The sequence below is a fragment of the Chrysemys picta genome, chromosome 5 (assembly GCF_011386835.1).
Source record: "Chrysemys picta bellii isolate R12L10 chromosome 5, ASM1138683v2, whole genome shotgun sequence".
NCBI classification, from domain to species: Eukaryota; Metazoa; Chordata; order Testudines; family Emydidae; genus Chrysemys; species Chrysemys picta.
In genome coordinates this window covers 7,314,000-7,334,129 of record NC_088795.1, presented here as the reverse complement: position 1 = coordinate 7,334,129, position 20,130 = coordinate 7,314,000, and the positions used below count along the sequence as shown (strand labels likewise).

Here is a 20,130-nt window from a genome sequence, read left to right as displayed (position 1 = left end):
CATATTTTCAAATGGATTGATTTCAATTTCAACACAGAATACGAAGTGCGCAGTGCTCACACTTTATATTTATTTTTAATTATAAATATTTGAACTGTAAAAATAAAAGGTTGATTTTATTTTTTGGTAGTTCAAGTTTTATAGTTTCTGCATCAGAGAGTTGCTCTTTTAACACTTCTGAAAGCATGCTCCACATCTCGTCCCTCTCAGATTTTGGAAGGCACTTCAGATTCTTAAATCTTGGGTCGAGTGCTGTAGCTATATTTAGAAATCTCACAATGGTACCTTCTCTGCATTTTGTCAAATCTGCAGTGAAAGTGTTCTTAAAACAAACATGCTGGGTCATCATGCAAGACTGCTATAACATGAAATATATGGCAGAATGCGGGTAAAACACAGAGCAGGAGACATACAATTCTCACCAAAGGAGTTAATTAAGTTTGTGACTGAACGCATTACTTTTTTTAAATGAGTGTCATCAGCATGGAAGCATGTCCTCTGGAATGGTGGCCAAAGTATGAAGGGGCACACAAATGTTTAGCATATCTGGCATGTAAATACCTTACAATGCCGGCTACAACAGTGCCATGCAAATGCCTGTTCTCACTTTCAGGTGACATTGTAAATAAGAAGTAGGCAGCATTATCTCCCATAAATGTAAACAAACGTGTTGTGATTGGCTGAACACGAAGTAGGACTGAGTGGACTTGTAGACTCTAAAGTTTTACATTTTTTTTTTTTTTGGTTACATAATGGCACTCAAAAATAAAACAATCTACATTTGTAAGTTGTGCTTTCATGATAAAGAGATTGCACTGCGGTACTTATAAGAGGTGAATTGAAAAATACTATTTCTTTTGTTTATCATTTTTATGGTGCAAATATTTGTAATAAAAATAATATATAAAGTGAGCACTGTATACTTTGCATTCTATGTTGTAATTGAAATCAATATATTTGAAAATGTAGAAAAAGATTCAAAATATTATATACATTTCAATTGGTGTTCTATAGTTTAACAGTGAGATTAAAAAAAATCGTGATTAATCATGGTTTTAATCACAATTAATTTTGAGTTAATCATGTGAGAACTGCAATTAATCGACAGCTCTAGTTTTTTAGGTAAAATTCATTAATATTTTACTAAAGAATATCCAGTCTGGAGTTTTAGGGTTGTTTTGTTTTTGTCATCAATAAACCGGACATAGTCACTGGACGTTTTCGAAACATTTGTCCCTATATTTCCCAAGAAACCAATTAGCATTTCACTGGCTCTAATCACAAGCCTGTGGCTTTAGCGCAATGCAAGGTACACCGCAGGTTACAATGCACAGTGCAGGAAAGTAGGCAACAATAGCAGGCTAGGGCCCGTACAGTGAATTTTTTGGATGAATTGTTTTACTGATTGAAAAATGCAGATTTGGTCGACCAGAAACTACTCACCAGTTTGATAGAACAGGCGATTCATGTGGACACACATTTAAGGGACAGAGTGAGCATAGGCACCTATACACGTTACCCGGCACTTGCCTGAGATTTGGAGTGCCCAGGTTTGAGTCCCCAGCTGAGAAGCCTTACCCAACCAGCTGGAGTTATATTTTCATTTCCTAAAGTCAGAACACAGAGTAGGGCTTTGGGTGGGGGCTCAAGCCACGGAGCGTTATTTATTTTAGAAAAGGACAGCTGGACAGATTGAACCCAGCCATTGCCGAACTGCCCCCCAGGCAGAGGGTTACAGTAGTTAATAGAAGGCACGTCATCTCCTGGGAGCTGGGAATCTGTAGCCTTGTTTATAAATTACACAGTTCAATAAAGCTGTTGCTGTGGGCTGCACGTGGCTTCCTGAGGCCAGAACATCTAGTGCCCACCCTCTCTTGCACCCTTTGGGCAGAATGACTGCTGGAGCTTGCTAGGCAAGGCAGGTGCACGCCTCCCTCAAATGCAGATGTTGTCTGGCTCTAGATTTATGACCACACAGCTGAGTTTAACAGGCAATAACTGAAGTCCTATTGGTTATGAATAAGAATGGCAGAGATACATGTATTGTGAATATCTTCATTTTCTCCCTTGGGGGCTGCATTGAAAAGGTTCTATCAGGCTCCAGCTGCCAGTGTGACATAAGATGTTACTGATATAATGAGGGAGGTCGAGTTTCCTCTCCCTGCACCACTGTGCATGAATGTGGCTCAGTGACAAAGCCAGTCACGGTAGCACAGTGGTATTACCTGGCTAAGTATACAGATGCAGTAGCACATGACCAGGTAATCACTTGGACTGGGATGACTGCAGCAACTAGGCTCTGGGATGAAACAAGGGACCCAAGTCTCATATAATTATTTATGTATTTTAGCCACCAAATTAACCTCCATCAAATGCTGCATCTTCTTAATGACAGTCTGAGGTAACACCACAGACACAATCACATGCATATATAGTCAATTAAAATAAGCCATTAGATCTAGACACATTCTAATCATAATTAGCAGATCCCCTGATGCAACCAAGGTTACACAACCAACTCACATAATTAAGAGATGTTTATCACTCGAACAGAATACTGTTACAGGACAGTGGTCTTCTCTCACCAGATAAATACCAAGACCCAACCAAAACAGCCAGTGTTCTAGATCCAGAAGTGATCTACAACTGTAGATAAAAGTCTACACGTATACACAGACAGAGGTTTGTTTTCAAAGTGGGAGATATTAAACCTATGATAGTGTCTCACATTTTTGATGTCAATTATATTAATATTTGTGCTACGTCATTGGGCCAAATTCCCCCTCTAGTAAACCCAAGTCAGTCAGTGAGGCGACAAGATAGTTTGTATTTGCATGCAGCAAGTTGTTGGTTGTCTACTTTAAGCATGTGCTACACTGTGACTCACTATCTACTGCCTTCCCCTCAGCCACAGTCCAGTGCCCGTACTCAGAGCAAGTAGCACCTCACGCTGCTAGAAGCTTCAAAGCTGCTCCACACGTCACTGACTACAGCCAGAAGCTGTGTGGTCACAACACTGTGTGCCCTACTCCTCCCTCCTAGCGGCCTGAGCATGCTTCATCTCAGCGCAAACGTGCCCCCACACAGTCCCCTGCCGTCAGTGGAAGATCAGACTCGTCCCAAGTCAGGGCAAGAGCTGGATTCTCCAGTGCCCCTTGGATCAGTACTGCCAACCCCAAATCAGGCCTCAAAACATCATGAGATTTTTTTTTTCCCCTACTACATTTTTTTTTTTTAAAGTTTATTTTTGGGGTGTTGTGAACCTTTAGGGTACACTCCGAGCATATTTACAGGCATTTCTCTGAAAGCATGAGAGTCAGCAGGTTATTCCCTGGTAGGTCAGGAAAATGGTACCAACACAGAAATAGGCAGGGGAGTAAAAGAAGAAGCCACAAATGTAGCTGTATCAGTGTTAATTTTACAAGTGTCTTACACCCATTTTACTTCTGGACCCAAATCCTAAATGTTCTCTGTGCTCCATGTTTATCTCAAGTGTGATTAAAGGCTTTGTTCCTTTCAGGAACAAAAAGTTCACATTTTTAAAGGGAGGCAGAAGCCAGCCTGTGACCAAATTCTCCCTTGATCAGTACCTTCTTTTCCAAGGGTCTGTACTGTTCTCCAGTACTCTGTTATGCCCTCCTGAGGGGCTCCATTTCAGTCCTCCTAGAGCATTGAAGGAGACAGCAACACAAGCCTTGCAGAGTAAGGTGGGGTCTGATTTATATAGGCCTCAGACTCCTCCCACTCCCAGCGGCCTCTGCTAGCATTAGTGGTTAATTAGAGCCAGAAGGATCACACCTTAGTTCTAATTTCCTGGGGGGAAGTCCACTCCCTATAGCTGCTGTTCCTCAGGCTTAGTCAACACCTACAATTTATACTGGCGTATGTATGTCAGTCAGGGGTGTTATCAAACCACACCTCTGGCTGGCATGGCTATCCAACAAAACCCCCAATGTAGACACAGTGACAACATTCAGGGAGTTGGTGTTTCTACAGCAAAAGCAAAACTCCTTTTCTCATCATAGGCTGTAGCTACGTTGGGGGGGGGGTCTGCTGGCAGAGCTACGCTGAGCTAGGCTCGGGGTGCAGGCAGCACTGCAGAGGACTTGGATTTTTAGTTGTCTTTTTCCATCCCAGTGACCACTCAATCTGTAACAATGGGGGCTGGTAATTAACTTCTTTTAAAATTGAAGCTGAAATTCTCCAATAATTGACTCCAGGACCTGGAGCGATAAGGAACCCCCCAAACAGCCTGTCTCACAACGATATCCCAAGAGTTGGCAATGCTATTGGGTAATCTTTTACACCAGTGCATAGTGAGTGAAAATCCCTAGTTAAATGCTACTAGATGAGACTAGTATTGGTTTACATTCAACTGGCACGGGGGTAAACTGCTGCATGAGTTGTGGAGCAACGGAAAAATCATTTTTAGAAGAAAGTCCATTTCTCTTGTTGTGAATGGGTTAAGTGTAGCAGGGACTAGAACAGATGGCAGCAATCCCAGGTTGAGTCAATGCAAGTGGATGAAAATGGTTCACTCAGACAGCACCAGGGTTCCACCAGGAGGGATGGCAGAGAACTTGCCCAAACATCTTTTCATTGCAATAAATAAGCAAGCTTTTCCTCTTGTCTGTTTGTTAAGAGTAGTAATATCATTTTTATTCGATTAAGATATGGAGGCTTATTTACATTCCCCCTGAAATTGAATCAGAGCGGGCTGTCACCCATCGATAATACAATTTAAAGCTCCGGGGCTCTGTTCAATGCAAAAGGAAATGAATGGGCCACTGATAAATATGAACTGCCCGGAAAGATCCACAAAAGCCATGAATCCTCAGAGGGAAAAAGGAGGCCAAGCAAATATCATTTTTTCAGCATTTCAAAGTCACTCAAGAGTTTTAATGGTGCTGAGTGCCAACAAAGGGAGAATGGCCTGGCAAGGGAGCTGGGGTGATGGAGTGGCATTCCGGGTCCTGCCTAGTCCCTTCATACCTGGTTAGGCAATGGGGAGGGCTTTTGGTGAGGACATCATGTGGGAATCACAGCCAGAAGTGGAGAGAGACAAAGGACAATGTTTTCTAAAGCACCTAACGGCATGTCTACCCTGCAGTCTGACACCCGCAGCTGGCCCTGCCAGCGGACTCGGGCTAAGGGGCTGTTTCATTGCTGGGTAGATGTTCAGGCTTGGGCTGCAGTCCAGGCTCTGGGACCCTCCCACCTTCTAGGATTCTAGAGCCAAATCTCCAGCCCAAGCCTGAACATTTGGGTATTAGGAAAATCTTTTTCACTAGGAAGGTGGTGAAGCACTGGAATGGGTTACCTAGGGAGGTGGTGGAACCTCCTTCCTTAGAGGTTTTTAAGGCCCGGCTTGACAAAGCCCTGGCAGGGATGATTTAGTTGGGGATTGGTCCTGCTTTGAGCAGGGGGTTGGACTAGATACCTCCTGAGGTCCCTTCCAACCCGGATATTCTATGATTCTATGATCTACACTGCAATTAAACAGCCCCTTAGCCCGAGCCCAAGTCAGCTGGCAGGAGCCAGCCATGAGTTTCTAACTGCAGTATAGACATGCCCTAAATAACTTAGGCGGCTTGGCCCAGATCCTCAAAGGTATTTATGTGCCTAACACCCACGGGAGTTAGACACCTAAAGAGCTTTGAGGATCTGGGCCTTAAGACCCATTGGTCACTAAAGTGCGTTTGACAATTTTATCCAAAAGCCAAAAAAAAAATAAAAAATAAAAGAAGACAAAGAACAGCTAATAAAAGCTGTTATTTCCTGGGCTTCCGTTCAGGTTTGATGTGGAGCATTGAAAACTGAAAGGTTTTAGGCCCCAATCCTGCAAAGTACAATGGGCAGGCAGATTCCTGCACCTACACCCAGCCTTACTGACATCGTGCTGGCACAGGTGTCTGCCCACAGGGAGTAACGAGCAGGATCAAAGCCATACTCTGCTGTCTTTGAGAAGTAGGGATGGCTGGGCATGGGAGACTGAGGGTGCCATAGAGATCGGAGGAAACCATAGTCATAATTATCATATATACGTTAAAGTAGCTAGAGGTCTTATAAGCTAGTGGGCAGCCAGCCATGAAATGTAAACTGACCCCCCAAATTATAGTTTAGTTCACATCTGTTTCCTTGGGGCTGGCTTTAACAACACCAAGAAGATGCAGAAACAAAAGCAAAACAACTCAGAGCACATGGTACCCACCACCAGATACCATGGTGGGGATCATCCAAACCACTGACGGGGGGGCCTTCATGGCTGGATCCTTTGGCAGTAGCTGTCCCTAACTTACCAGTGATGAGGAGAGGGCTAGGAGCCCTCCTTGTCAGAGTCCAAATCCCACACGCTGAGAAAGAGCTGACTTGGGGAGTTCAGTCTAGGCTGAATCTCACTGGGGCGGTGGTGAATTGGAGCCAGTGTTTTGTTGGGGCCTGCTATGCAGAGAGGAATATTGAGCAGAGCGAATTGCCCAGGTTCCACGCTGGGTGACAAGAGTTGGAACATGGTAAGTGAAGAGAATCAAGTCATAGTGAGATTTCCTTTCTTTAACTGAGCACTCGCTAAGGGACGTTGTCAAGAAGAGCTCACAGATCGAAGTAGCTGACTCAGGTCTTTCCCGGCTATTTTCCCAGCTGTCAGTAGATGGTAGACGTCTCTCCAGGAGGAGAGATGTGTCACTACAAGACTGTTCTGGCCCTGATTCTCCACAAAGGCCAAGCTGTCCCCAGATCTAGCAGAAAGTGGCTCCATTCTGTCTCTGGCATCCTCAGTTGCCTGGTCTAGGTGGAGCTGGAGAAGCATGAAACCAGCAGGACCAGGTGCAGTGGAGATCCATCATGGCCCTTCCATGCTTGGCAGACAGGAGACGCCTTGCCTCAACATCTATCTTCAGACTGACTATCAAAGCAGTCCTTCCCGAGTCTTCTTTGGCAGTTTATTGCAGGACCTCTGCTGTCTCCTCCATCTTTTTTTTAAAGGGATTTTTCCCCTGAAGAACTTTGTTAGTGGTTTTGAGTGGGATGTTCAAAAGCAGTCAATGTGGCCAAAGTCTGCTCCAATTAAAGTCAATGGGAATTGTTCCTAGGCTCATAGATATTAAGGCTAGAAGGGATCTAATCTGACATCCTGAGGAACACAAGCCTGTAATTTTACCCAGCAATTCCTCCATCAAGCCCATAACTTCTGACTGAGATGGAGCAGATCTCTGAGAAATCATCCAGTCTCGGTTTGAAGACTTCAAATGATAGAGAATCTGCCAAACTGAGGAAGAGAAGCCAGCCCCCGTGGGCTGAGTGAGGGCCATTTCCTAGTCTCCTGACAAAGATCCCTCTCCCTCTCTGCTGCTTGAACCAATTTCCCATTCTCATTCCTCTTTCTACTGATCTCAACAGGAGCAGAGTTCAAGCAATGCTGCGCCCTTTTGATAACGAAGAATGTGGACCTGCCTTGCCCAGCATTGCTTTTTAATAACGCCATGTGCTGATATAGTATGTCATGTTCAGATTGTTTTGCACATAGCTCTACCTGGCAAGGGATAGCTGTATTTTTCCCTAATGCTTATGCAGCGATCATCACTTTTTCTTTCCAATTGACTCTATCTTTGTATTTGCCAGAGTTCTTTATTCTCGTGTGCTTCTTTTAGCCCCCTATAGGATGGCAATCCCTTTAGCAACTGACTTGTAATTTCATCTCAAGAGTTGTACAAAAATCTGCTTAGCCTAGGCAGATGGGCACTAATGCTGCTAGCAGAGTTCTGATACTGATCTTATCTGCCTAGCTTCATCGATGCATAAGGGACTGTAAACTTAAGATTTCAAGGAGTGGAGAACTATTTCTATAGCATTTGTTTTTCTTATCTTTCCCTTATCTAGCAGAGCATCTAACATTTCAAGGATTTTTTTTTATGATGATGATTTTGCTTCAACTCAGCATTTGGCAAACCTTGAAAAAGAAGCTGAAGTTTCATCTGAGAAAGTTGAAGCAGTGGCGTTGAACACAGACACTCTGTCATCCTGTAGTGGGGCAGCTGCCCCACTCCAGTAAGCAGGGGGTTAAAAGCAGCCCTGGAGAGGGCTCCAGATGAGAAAAAGGCTGGGCTAATTGGAGTAACAGCCACAGCTGGAGTCACGCCCCAATCAGGCCACAGCTGGCCCTATAAAAGGGCTGTGGGCGAGACACTCCCTTTAGCTTCTGAGAGAGAAGAGCTAGGTTGCTTGGGAGCTGAGATAGGTATCTGAGGTGGAGCAGTGCTGGGGAAGGTGAGAGGAGCTGGGGAGCTCCAGCCTGGTAAAACCCCTGCAGAGGGGCAGCCCAGAGATAGATAAAGGCAGCAAGTCCTTGCTGATGGTGAGTGGTTTACAGACTGCAGTCTGCCCCGGTGAGTGGGGGTGAGATGGTGACTGGCAGTAGCCACTGAGGCAAGGTGGGGCTAGAGGGTTGGGGGTTCCCCTGGGAGGGGAAACCCAGAGTGTGGGTTACTACAGGGGGCAAAACCCTGATGTAAGGGGTACCAGAGTCCAGGAAGGACATGGGGGGGGGGCAGTGGAAGGTGAGACACTGGCCTGCAGAGGGTGCTCTGGGCTGGAAAAGCTAATTCCCAGGATGACCAGCAGGAGGTGCTGTGCTGATGAGTCTCCCTGCTACACAGCCCCATTCTGTGATTCAATAAAACCGGGCTAAGAGGTTTGGTGCAAACCACGTATCGAGCTGCTGAAATCTGACTGCAGGGCAGGCTTTTTCAAACTCTTTCCTATAGATGTGTCATACTTTGGCATACCATGTGTGTCTTAAACAGATGTAAAGAGGCATTAACCCTTAACTCTGTAAAGGGTTAAGAAGTTCACCTAGCCTAGCTGACACCTGACCAGAGGAACCAATGGGAGGACAAGATGCTTCAAAAGGAAGGAGGGAAGTTCCCTTTGTCTGGGTCAGTTTCACTTTTGACCAGAGTGGGAAAGCTTCAGAATTCAGCCTCTTATCAAGTAGTGAGTATTAGTGAAGGGAATAAATAGATTTGTTTATTTCTTTGTAACTTGTCTTGTGCAATTAGAGGAATGATCAAATTGGGTATTTGGGTATTTTTTGTGTAACTAAGTTTTTGCCCAGGGGAACATCCTCTGTGTTTGGAATCTGTTGTCTGTGAGAGTAGCTGGTATGCTAATCTCTCCCAGAGGGTTTTCTTTTACCTTTCTTTTCTTTAATGAAAAGCCTTTTTTTAATAACCTGATTGATTTTTCCTTGTTTTAAGATCCAAGGGGTTTGGATCTGTGTTCACCAATTTTGTGGTGAAGAAGTCTTGCAAGGCTACCCAGGGAAGGGAATTAGTGCTTGGGAGTGGTGGCAGCCAGACCAGATCTAAGCTGTTAATTGAGCTTAGAGCTTCTCATGCAGGTCCCCCACATCTGTACCCTAAAGTTCAGAGTGGGGAAGGAACCTTGACAATGTGCTTCAAAGATAGTGCACCAGCCCCCCTGCCAAAGAGTCTCTTATAATTAACCAATTTAGTTCATCCCAAGTATCACAGAAGGCTTCATGACTGACTACAGTCTATGCATGCACTGAAAAGAGCACCAAATGGATCACAATCTATCAAAGGGGTATACATCTGTGCACCCAGCAGTGTATGGATAATGGGGTTTAGCAGCCAAATGTCCAGGTGAATGGAGGAAACTAGAAGATTGTTTGTGGGGTTTCTTTACAAATTGCATTGCACAGAGGCCACTGACTACCATCAGGTGGACACTACTTTCAGGCACTTTTAAATGTTGTTGTCAGTAGGCTCTCAGTAGAGGACTAGCTGAGACCAGAAGACATCAGGGTTGGTCAAGATGAAAGGCTTTGATCCAACAATCTGTTCCATTTGGAACCTGGACTTTTCCCTGCATTCTGCTCTGCAAGCACATCTTTCTCATTTAAAAATCACCCATTCAACTTAACCCTCACCACTTCTAGTAAAATTATAGCTGGAGCTGTCACTGTCAACTTTTGTGTAGCTTAACAGTGATGCCTGTTTGTACACTTGGTCTGGAATAGCGAGTACAAACTAAACCTCTAACTAAAGCGGGGCAGGCAACACCCTACTTGCAAAGTGTGCACATTCTGTAGTAACTATTTATATTCTTATTCCTATTATGAGAACACCTGGAGGTCCCCAGTAATATCAGGCCCCCCTTTAATCCAGGTGCTGTATAAACACCTAGTGAGAGAAGGTCCCTGCTCCAAAGAACTTACAACCTTAAGAGATAAGACAAAGGATGGAAGGAAAAACAACTATAGAGGCAAAATGATGTGCCCCAGGTCACTGAGAAGACCTATGGCAGAGTTGGGAACACAAGCTCGTGCCCTATCTAACAAGCCGTCCATCCCTTCTAGTTTCACCTGAATTTTTGCAGTGAGAAGAGACACTACAGCTGTAGATTTAGATTAGAGAGGAGTCCTTACATGTGATGTTCAGACAGCCCAGAGTTTGGGGGGTTCCAGGTGTGAGATTTTGGTTCAGGGTCTGGGCAGCACCTTTCATGTATAAAAATCAGAAGCAAGAGGAAAAGCAATAGTTAGGACTAAATGTGAACGTTTCAGTTCACAGGTAATTTGGATAACCCTGTTTGTATTCCTTTCTTCTCACCTTCCTTTACAAACTCCACTTTTCACTGTGCAAGCTGGAACCAACCAATTGGATTTGCTCATGTTTGTGTTTCCTCCTTTATTAGCAGTAGTAAATCCAGCCACACATCATTTCGAATTTCATCACAGGACAGTGGTTTGGTCACACAGGTAAGATTATGTCCATTACAAAATGTCATGCCAATAGAGTGTGCTACAGCAACACATTCAAATGCTGAGATCCTAAATAATGAAATACTGGCTCCAGGCCACAAATAAACTAGCCATTGCTAGGACTGCATTAGAAGTGACCCGAGGAGGAAAGGGGAGAGAGAAGATGATCAGATACAGACGCTGCAGAATGCACATTGTCTTTTAGTGGGTATCTGAAGGGTGCTACTTAATCTATAATGCAGGGGAGGGTGAAGAGCTAGGTAAGCTAAAGGACAAGGATGGCAAAGGAACAAATGGGGATAAACTGGCCAAGAACAAACTGAGGCTGGAAACTAGAAGAACGTTTCTAACCATCAGAAGGGTGAGGTTCTAGAACAGCCTCCCAATGGGAGTTGTGGGAGAGAACAACGTAGTTAGTTTTAAGAGAGAGCTAGACAAATGTATGAGGGGCAGGGCTCAGCCGTCCTGGGCTCGCTTCCAGTTTCTCTCTTAGGTTCCCAAAGCTCATGCTTCATGGTTTCAGCTGGCCACCAGCAAAGGAAACGAAGGGATTTCTTCACACTCTATTTATCTCCTGCCTCTGCAGCATCAGGGATGGCCACAGCTGGAGATGGAAGATTGGATGGGGAGGGCCAGGAGTCTGCAGCGTTGTCTCTCGGGTGCTTGGCTGGCTGGTTCTTGTTCACATGCTTAGGGGTCTGACTGATCGCCATATGTGAAGTTGGGAAGAAATTTCCCCCCAGGTCAGACTAGCAGTGACTGGGGTGGGGGGGAGGTCACCTTCCTCTGCAACACATGGAGGTGGGTCACTTGCCAGGATTATCTGGGTACATCTCACTTAATCAGTTACCAGCCCATGCAGGGGCCTGGAGCACTGGTGCTCCTCACTCCCTCCTGTTGTCTGCCAGTGACACATCATAGCCTAGTCTCCTGCAGGCTCTAGTACTCTGGTCTCATGCCGGTGTGAGGTTTAGTGTGCAGGTGCTGGGTAATGTTGGGGGCCTGTGATAAACAGGAGGCCAGAATATTGGGCCGTTCTAGCTTTAAACACTATGACTCTTTCTAACGTTGTAGTAAAGTAGGTTTGAAGGGTTAAATGCCACCTGGTGCATGTAATTAAGCAGGTAAACTGTCTGGAACTTCATGAATGAGATCAGCCAGTCAGCGATACATATGCAAAAGCAGCTTCGAATGTTGCAAACACTCCTTTTGGGGAGCCCCAAACCTCAGATTTACACACCGACACAGCATTTGCATGGCAGTCAGGTTTTTAAAACCTCTAACTCGCCAATGTTCTGGTGCCCCAAACAAACTCGCATTTACAAAATTCAATGCATGAAACTGCAGATGGAAATTTATATGCTGGTTTATGTTCACTTTGAAAATGTCACTATTTCCAAATGCACAGGCAGAGTTTACCTGTCCCTGTCAGGAATAAGGGAATGATCAGTGGCAGGATCATCCCCAGTGACCCAGGGGATCTTGGAAAATAGGGGAGCCCTATCATCAGCTGGCTTTGCCAAGTATTTTTAAACATGGAGAATGAAAAATGAAAATTTCCTGGGGACCAGCAAACAAGACATGCTACCAACACCATACTCATGTAACACACTGGCCATGTGTGTCTTTGTCCTCCTCCAGTGGTTGAACTAGGTGATTGCTGAATAGATTATGCTAACACCTGGATGAGGCACTGACTAGCTTTTTGTCCCTGAGGAACTGGTTTGGTCTGTTTTTCTATCCTTGGAACGTGCCACAGCAATGTTCTACAGTAGAATCTTGTAACTTTACATACATTTTTGTACACATTTGACCAGGACAATAATGTTCAGCAGATCGAGTTTTCAAATGATCCCTCACAAGGCATGAGGTGTTTTGTACAAAAATTATCTTCGTTTTGCAAAAAGGGTGGGGGGGACAGACTGTCACAGAGGCTCTTCAGGCTAATGGATCTGATCTATTGGTAGAGAGAGTAGCAATGCATGCTTTTAAATGCAGAGGTTCTCAAGTCAGATTTCACAGATGCAGGCAATGAGTGTTGTTACAAGCGGTAGCCTGTATGGATTCTGTGTCTTACTCTAAAAATGTACTATAAGGCAATACACTGAGAAGGGGACATCCCCATTCTGCTCCAAAGTCTATATGTGATTTAAAAGGTTTGATTTAAGCCTTTCCTGGGATAACAATAATGATAAACTCAAACAATAACAGATCATAAATCTCAGCATAGGTTCCTCCCTGAGATTGGCTGCTCTGTCTCTGATACTAGTTCCTTCCTATCAGAGGGTCACGCCAACCTCTTACATCCGAGTGGATTTAACAAGCTGTGGTTGCCATAGTAATTAAGAGCTTTAGGCAGGTCCCAAGGCCTGTTAATGGGGTGAGAGCTCCAAGCACCCAGTTACATCTCTTTAAACTTTATAAATATTATAAATATTTATTAAGTAAAATAAGATTAGTGGAATTTCAGACATGCTCAGCACTGGTCTAACTCTGCTCCCACTACAGTCAGTGGGAGTTTTACTGTAGACTTTAATGGGAGTGGAACTAGACCAGCATTGAGCAATTGTGCAAATCTCACCTTTGACATTGTAATCCGATGATTCCAAATTGTATCCACCCTATTATTGCACTGTATAATATAAGCTTGTGTCATGCACATTTTTTATAATAATGTTATGAGCTGGGTGAAACATTGTTTTGGGTTCGGTTAAATCCCTGTTGAGATTGATAGGTATGAACTCACACTTCAATTAACATACCAGTAAATATAAGCCTTGCCTAAGACAAAAGGGTGTGTGCGTGTGTGTACACACACCTGCCCAGGAGCTTTTGGATTAAATATTATCTTGCCTAGGTGTGTGAGGGAGGGATAGGTCAGTGGTTTAAACATTGGCCTGCTAAACCCAGGGTTGTGAGTTCAATCCTTGAGGGGGCCACCCAGGAATCTGGGGCAAAATCAGTACTTGGTCCTGCTAGTGAAGGCAGGGGGCTGGACTTGATGACCTTTCAAGGTCCCTTCCAGTTCTAGGAGATATCCTGTCTCCATTAATTAATTTATTTTATTTAACGAACACACAGATATTGAGGTCACAGATAAGAACAGAGAGAGGCAAAGGAAAAGCCAAGCAAGGACCCGTAACCGCAGTGTGACCCTGGAAAAAGCTAGGGAGGGCTCTTCTGTCTGGTATTGACTAAAGATGCTTGGAGGAGGCTCATAAGCTAAGAAACTTGGTTCCTTCTGCATTCCAAGACACAGGACTTTATACATTCTTTGTAAATAAATAGAAACTTCCTCAAAAGAATAATCACCACCAATTTCTACTTCCAGCTCAAACACCTCCAACCTGCTGAAGTCAAAAGGGGCAACACCACCAAATAGAACACTAAGTGCTTCTTGCCATGGTTAGTCCGCAGCAAGCCAGAGTGTCAACCTACCACGCACTAGCTGGCTGGGCAGTCCCTGCTCCCACGCACTAGAAGTTCTGTAGTGCACTGTAGCAGGGTCCGCATGGTAAGCTAGTATACTTTAGATTCACACCTTGGCTTGCTGTGCATGAACTTGCCATGGAGATGAGCCCTAATCCTTTGTATTTACAGCATATAGTCCAGGAGCTTCTGTACACCTGCCCCTGTATTGACAGTTATTAGAAACTAGCTAACTGGACGGAGATGGGAGAGGCACAGGGATAGAATCACAAAGACACTGTTACAATGCCTAACTTTTAGGCTCTCTGCCACCAGTTGAATCCCCAGTTAGGCCCTCAGATTCCCCCTGCAGTTCATGGGGAAAGCTAGGTGCCGAAGAAGGAGATTCACAAAACACAGCATGCTAAGGCGGGAGGTGCCTAACCTAGCGAGTAGGAAATGCTGAGAGAGAGGCACCTATCTCCACTTAGGATTCACAGCCATGAATCCTCTCCTGGAGTTGTGAGCAGTGGCTGACCTGGCTTAGGCTCCTAAGAAACCACACAGAATGAGCCCCACCCCATTACAGCCAATCGCTCGGACGTTAGCACACTCACCTGGGATAGGGGAGATGTGGTTCCAAATCCTTGCTCTGCCTGAATTGGAGCAGGGCCTTGATTTTCAGTCTCCCACCTCCCAGGTGCTCTGAGTACATCTACTGGATTGGGCCCCACAGACCAGATACTTTGTGAATCCCAGGTGTGAGCGAGGGCAATGAGCTTCATTAGCATCAGGATCCAGACAGTTCTGTACATGCCCAGAGGCAGAAACTTAGCCACATAGGGGACCCCAACGGACATGTAGGGCATTTAGTTGCTACCTGGGTTCAGAAGCAGCTGAACAGGTTTTTGAGGATCTCTATTTACGGCTGTGGGTATAACAGGTTTTATGGTGCACTGGTAATTACACACACACACACACACACACAAAAAAAAATCAAAGAGAAGATCATTGTGGGATCAAATAAAATGGTTTGTTGTGATTTGATTTTTGAGCATTTTTAAAAATATTTTAAATAAAATTGAAGGAAATTTCAAAACATCATTTTGAACGGAAAAATCAAAATGTTGCACTGAAATCTTGAAAGGAAACAGTTTGATTTTTTTCTTAGTTTTATTTATTTTTGTTGGAGGGGGTCTGAAACTATTTGACAAAACCAACCCCAATTCATGAAATGTTTTGGTGTCACCAAATCTGTTTTTTTTTTTTTTTTTTTTTTTGCCAAAAAAAGTTTTGGCTAAACAATTTCTCCCAGCTGTATCTCAATTCTAAATGTTGGACTTAGGTACCTACGATGACAATTGTATGCCTTAATACTTTTGAGGGAATAGCCCAGTGTCTGTCTCATGGTCCCAAACAGCTTGAACAAATGCTCCAGTTTAGATGAATTGAAATGGCTAAGTTTATTATTTATTCAACATTTCTCAAAATGCCAAAGAGCTTTACAAAGTTAATGAAAAAAGTACAGTATGGAACACAAGGAAAAGGAAAATAATGGGTTTTCTAATGCAAATCATAGTGCTGAATATTACAGAGACCATTACAGTGTTTTATTCTCATTCTCTCTCTCTCTCTCTCTCTCACACACACACACTCCCAAAATGAAACAAAGCACTGCAATATCACATCATCCCTAGCTTCTTAAAAGTAACACCTAATATTCTCATGTTCCTCAATTGAATCCCCAATCAAACAAAACACTTAAGTGGGGGCTTAATTTTAAGCCCCCACTTAAGTGTAGGGCTGTATCAGGACTTAAACGAAAAGCAGCAGCAGGAAGAGAAAAAGCACTTGCCCAGCATCCCCAGAGTTCACGCACTCACCACTCATAGCATTACTAGGAGTATGTCTACACAGCACACTAAGCCCAGCTCTGGCTCAGGTTTGAGCCCTAACTCCCCTTCCGTCCACACACAAATCAGTTAGACTCAGGACCCAGGTCTTAGGACCCTGCTAGGGGTGCATCAGAGCCCAAGCCCTGCTGTGACTTGGGTCCAAGCCCTGTCATTTTGCAGTGTGGACGCAGCTCAAGCCTCAGACCCAAGTCAGACGGTCCGTTTATGGACATATTTGCACAGCTGTGAGACCTGAGTCCAGCAACTTTGATGCTCAAGCATGGGCATGGAAACTCTGAGTCCATCCGCCTGGGTCCCATGGATGCAAGCTTAGCGTGCACTGTGCACGTACCCTGGGAGTTCTCGGAGAGGCAGCCTGGTATCTTGACAGTGACGCTGAGTTTTTCTACAAGGAACTGTAAAGTTGGATATGTCCTTAGAAACATTTCCCTTTTCTGCAAGGAGATTGTCATGCACCGGTGCTCAGAAAATAGAGACATTCAGGAGAAATAAGTCAAATGTCAAGGGTTTGTACAGATTATTTCTCCAGAAAGCAGCTTCTAGGAAATTAAACCCAAAATTTTTAAAGCAAAAGGACTATCATTCTTTACCTGCGTCGGGCTGGCTCCTGCCTGGTACCTATGCAGGTGCCCAGTGGAGATCTTAGGGCTTAGTTCGATTGCTAGCTCGTTGGGACAGGGGCTTTTTGTTCTCAGTTTGTGCAGCGCCTAGCACAATGGGGTCCTGGGCTGTGCCTGGGGTTCCTAGGTGCTCCTGCGGTTCCTAGGTGCTCCTGCAATATAAATAGTAAAAAGAACAACTAGGGCTGGTTGAAATTTTTTTGTCAAAACTATTTTTCATGGAAAATTGGGGTTTTGAGAAAAAAAATTTTTTTGCCGGAAAGTATCTACTTTCTGGGGCAAATTTTGACTTTTCATCAAAAAAACAAAATCTGGAAAACCATCACACTAGACCAGGGGTAGGCAACCTATGGCACGCGTGCCGAAGGTGGCATGCGAGCTGATTTTCAGTGGCACTCACGCTGCCCGGGTCCTGGCGACCGGTCCGGGGGGCTCTGCATTTTAATTTAATTTTAAATGAAGCTTCTTAAACATTGTAAAACCCTTATTTACTTTACATACAATAGTTTAGTTATATATTACAGACTTATGGAAAGAGACTTTCTAAAAACATTAAAATGTATTCCTGGCACGTGAAACCTTACATTAGAGTGAATAAATGAAGACTCGGCACACCACTGAAAGGTTGCTGACCCCTGCACTAGCCCAATATGTAAACCTCATTGCTTTGCCACTAGAATGGTAGCAGTGGGACATTGCCCAGGAGTGTAAGAGAAACAAATGGAAGCTTCCAGAACTCCTGCAGAAACAGTGTTGGGAATGGGATAGGAATGATACACACAGCGCTGTGTTACTCAGACATCGTATATCACAGAGTAGCAAGACCAGGAACCACAGGCTATGGGAAATAAAGTTGGATGGTAATTTACCAAACACAAAAGGAAATGGATGTTTTCCTTCCCCTATCAGACGATGCAAACCTTACCCATGCTTCACACGATCTACATCGCTGTGGGATCAGCAATCCCTGTATTCTAAAGCCCAGCGTGCTCACAGAGAACACCACATGGGCAAGGAACGTACAACTTAATCCAAAGCCTGGAGACATCAATGGAAAGATTTCCAGCAGGCTTTAGATCATTCCCTAAGGGCATGCTTAATAGGCCTCTTTGTGGAAATGAAGTTGACAAGCTGAGGAATTTGCTTAGTCACTGATCACAGAGCCCCACCAGATCCCATCAGGGAGGGGGAGAGGGGGGGCAATGAGCAGGACCTGTACTGCCCCCTCTCAACCATATGTAGCAGGAGCCTCTTCTCCTGCAGAGCGTCCTATAAAAGGTCCTCTCTGGAAGGCAGGGGTAGGAGTGGTGGCAGGTGAAGCAATAGAGGACTGATCATCTGAGCCAGAGAGAGCTCCCCTGCCATTCCCCCATCCCTCCGGAGAAAGAGATGAGGGGTGCATAGCTTTGATCGAGGTAGATGTCTACATGTGTTGCAGTCACACCTCCTGACTGCAGTGTAGACAGACCCATAGTGAGAGGCAGCACCTGCCCGGAAGAGCTCACTGTCTTGAAGACAAGACCGAGGCACAGAGACTTGTCCAAGGCCACGCAGAGTCAGGATTAGAACCCAGCTCCCAACACCCCAGCCAACACCCAATACTCTAGACCAAGCTGCCTGTCCAATGTACAGCATTGATAACAATAACAGCAACGACACAGCAGATTTAAGGAAGCCAATGAAGGGAGAAATATTCATGGCAGTTGTGAATCCACGTTAGAGCCGGGGAGTAAATCTCAGCTTGTGCTTTGCAAGCACTGGCTCAAGGCAATGGCAATTCTGACTTCTCATAAATAGCTTGAGCTCTGGTTTTCTCTGAAATATATCAAAGGTTGTTAAATGAGGTACTAGAACACTTACTGCTAGCGACCAAACAAACAGCATCATTACAGTGCATATAAAAGCTTCCTGTGGGACAGGTTGCACATAACAATTCAGCTACATCATTAGGAGTCGATGATTTAAGAGGCAAAGGGACATGACTCTGAATTGGCAATGGAAGAAATAAAGTTTGTTTGGAGGAATTATTTAATGACTGGTAAACCAGAGAGAGAGAGAGAGAGAGAGAGAGAGAGAGAGAGAGATTTCATTTCACGGTGATATTGCTCATCATAGAGAAGCTGCAATTTAACAAACACAAGTTATTTTTTCCCTCCAACTAGCTCTGGTCCTATCAATGACATTTGTACTTTCCAATCCTCAAGATAAACAAGCAAGAACAAAGGTCAATGCAATCCAATAACTCAGAGGGCTAAGCTCCCAGAACAGTAAGCTAAGAGGTGTGATGCCAGGCCCAAGATAGGTGAGTAACTTTCTACACATACCTTTGGCAAGGTAACATTAACTGCTTGTAATACATATGTGTGAAGCAACTGTAGAGTAGCTCTGATGTTGGGCTGATAAACAGATGGGGGATGAACACGGGGAAAAAGTGTCTGAATAACAGAGATACAATCCTAATAAGAGAGATAACATGGTCCAACAGACAGCAAACGGTGTTCTCTTGAGCTCTGATCTGAAATTATTGTGTGGTCTTAGGTGAGGAAGGGCCTGATGCATAAATTACAGGGTGGAATTATCTGGATGTTGTGCTATGCAGGAGGTCAAGTTAAATTATCATAATAATGGACCCTTCTGGTCCGAAAAATCTAGGATCACTTAACTTTTCTGCCTCAGTTTCCCCACCCATTACATAGAGATCATTGTATCCACTGTGCAGAAGTGATGTGAGGATAAAGCGCAGGACAATATAAGTGCCATTAACTCTATATTTAGATAAGAGACACTATTCAAGAATGGGAATTTCAAATGTGCTCAGCGTTGGCCTCTCTCTGCTCCTTTTCAATGGTGACGCTTCAAGCCAGCGCTGAGCCTTTCCCTGCTCTGATTGATCACCTGTGCTTGAGCATTCTGGGAGATATGTAAAATAGTCAAACACATAACAAGAAATTAAAAGATAATTCTCTCTGCGAACCTTGCTCATCCCACATTTGTTCGGCTACCTACACATTCAACTTGAATTTTCAGTGCTACCTGTTTGTGCTTGCAAGAACATATCCGCATTTGGAAAGTCCATCAAGATGTAAATTCACAGAAATTTGTGTCCAAGTGACATATAGGCAAATGTTACAAGGACCAATAATGTCCATAAGTATTCACAGCCCTTAGTTTAGTGTCAAAATAACGCCAGTCCTAAGGCTCTAGTCACCAAGAGATTGGATGTGAGTTTCTTTGTAGCCCTTCAAAGTTACAGCATTGACAACTCTAAGCATAAAGGATTATTTTCCTACATTGGCCCTTACTTACGTGTGTGTGTTTTGATTTTATTCTGTACTTGTCTTTCCTAGAGTTTCCCTTCCATTTTCTCAGCACAAAACAACTCCTCAGCTATCATATCATCATT

At 44.3% G+C, this 20,130-nt stretch overlaps 2 long non-coding RNA genes across 3 annotated transcripts in view; one reads left to right on the top strand and one right to left on the bottom strand.

The window, feature by feature from the left end:
* Positions 1–8,213: 8,213 nt before the first annotated feature.
* Positions 8,214–11,901, top strand: LOC135984089 (uncharacterized). The gene is made up of 3 exons (XR_010601997.1): positions 8,214–8,353; positions 10,717–10,780; positions 11,277–11,901. It is a non-coding gene; the product is annotated as an uncharacterized LOC135984089 (long non-coding RNA).
* Positions 11,902–15,688: 3,787 nt separating this feature from the next.
* LOC135984088 (uncharacterized) overlaps positions 15,689–20,130 on the bottom strand; it is a 104,742-nt gene continuing 100,300 nt past the window's right edge. For both annotated transcript variants that reach the window (XR_010601995.1, XR_010601996.1), the window contains exon 4: positions 15,689–16,860. This is a non-coding gene — a long non-coding RNA (uncharacterized LOC135984088). The remainder of the gene's footprint in view (positions 16,861–20,130) is intronic.